The following is a 1663-nucleotide window of genomic DNA, read 5'->3' on the forward strand; positions in this document are numbered from 1 at the left end:
CTCTCTCTCTCTCTCAAGTTAATAAATAAAACATCTTTTAAAAAAAGAAAAAGAAATTTCACACGGATTCTGAGATCCTGTGAAACTGATGTTATCTCCTTGATCATGGCTCAGCTGTTAATATGCTATTAATAAGGAGGAAAAAGAGAAATGAGGTGAGAAGCCTGACGAGGAAGGCTAAGTAGCAAATAGTCTCAGAATGGAGTACTTCTACCTGGGCTCAAAATACAGATGATTGTATAGGGCCTGGGAAGTTTCAGGAGCTAGGTAAAATAGAACCTGACAAGACCTCAGATATAAAATAATTTGAAGAGGTATGCACTTAGCCTCAGGAAAATGGTTCCAGACTGCTATGTTAGGGGAAAGTAGGTGTCAGGGTGTTGATGGATCAGACTTGACTCACCCCTTGCTAGTCCGCAGGTTACACAGGTTGCACACTCTTAACATGTGTCTCAGTGAGCTCCTCCCTGCATGCATCCCATGACTTTGCTTGTCTCCCACCGGAATTTTTATAAGAGTTCCCCAAATATTTTCCATTCCTCTAATATCCTAACACCAATGTGTGTTTTGATTATTCTCCTTAAAGCATTTTAAAGGTTTTCAAGGGCATCTGGGTGGCTCAGTCAGTTAAGTGCCCCACTCTATTTCAGCTCAGGTCATGATCGTAGGGTCATGAAATGGAACCCAGTGTAGGCCTCCGCATTCAGCGGGGAGTCTGCTTGGGATTCTTCTCTCCCTCTCACTCTCCCTCTGCCTCTCTCCCATCCCTGTGCAATCTCTTTCTCTCTCTTAAAAAAAAAAAATTTTTTAAAGGTTTTCTAAACTCTTAGTTTCATCAGCTAGACCCTGAGACCTGAGGTTCACTCCCCACCTGCTTATACTCACTAACCTTTGTCTTAACATTTTTCTTTAAGCTCTTCTTTCCAGCTTACCTCTTAATGTAGACAAATGAAACCCAAACCACCCCCCAGGTGACAGTGACTGCCCTGACAAGACCTCCGGCCAGCCCAGACCACCCAGAGACCCTTTAAGCTAAACCTGACCCGCACCCACACAGATGGACCATGGAGCTACCCCTGGAATGACTCCAGTTACCTTTCCCTCATTCTAATACTAAATCTCCAGCAAGAAGGAGCCTCAGCTCATTTACATAACATACAGTGTGCATAGGCCTGCTTCCTCAAGCCGGAAGCGAGACCCTATGCCTGCAGCTACATCCAGTGACAAGGCTTCCCAATCTGAAAATTCATCCTAATCCTCAACAAAAGGAACTCACTCACCCAGTCTCAGCGAGCCAGGGCTTTGGAAGCTATTTCCCGTGATTTTATTTGCTGCAAATAAAGTTTATTTTGTGCCACAATTCAACCCGGTGTGTCTGTGACTCACCAAAGAGCAAGCTAATGTTGGTTCCATTACATTCGTATCATGTCTCCAGCATGTTGCCAGTCCTACTCATGGCAGGCAAACCCCAGTCCGCGGTCTCCCTAAAACACACAGTATGACGATGTACAGAGAGCTGCAATATTCTCACCGCAGACTCGTGGCCACAGACTGAATAACAAAGAAACTGGATCTAGGAAAGTTGCCTTCTCTTTAATAAGATTTGTGGAAGAACAATGGAGTGGCCTACGGAGTTTGGGAAACAGATCAGCTTTGGTGAGAT

The sequence above is a fragment of the Ailuropoda melanoleuca genome, chromosome 8, assembly GCF_002007445.2.
Source record: "Ailuropoda melanoleuca isolate Jingjing chromosome 8, ASM200744v2, whole genome shotgun sequence".
Classification (NCBI taxonomy): domain Eukaryota; kingdom Metazoa; phylum Chordata; class Mammalia; order Carnivora; family Ursidae; genus Ailuropoda; species Ailuropoda melanoleuca.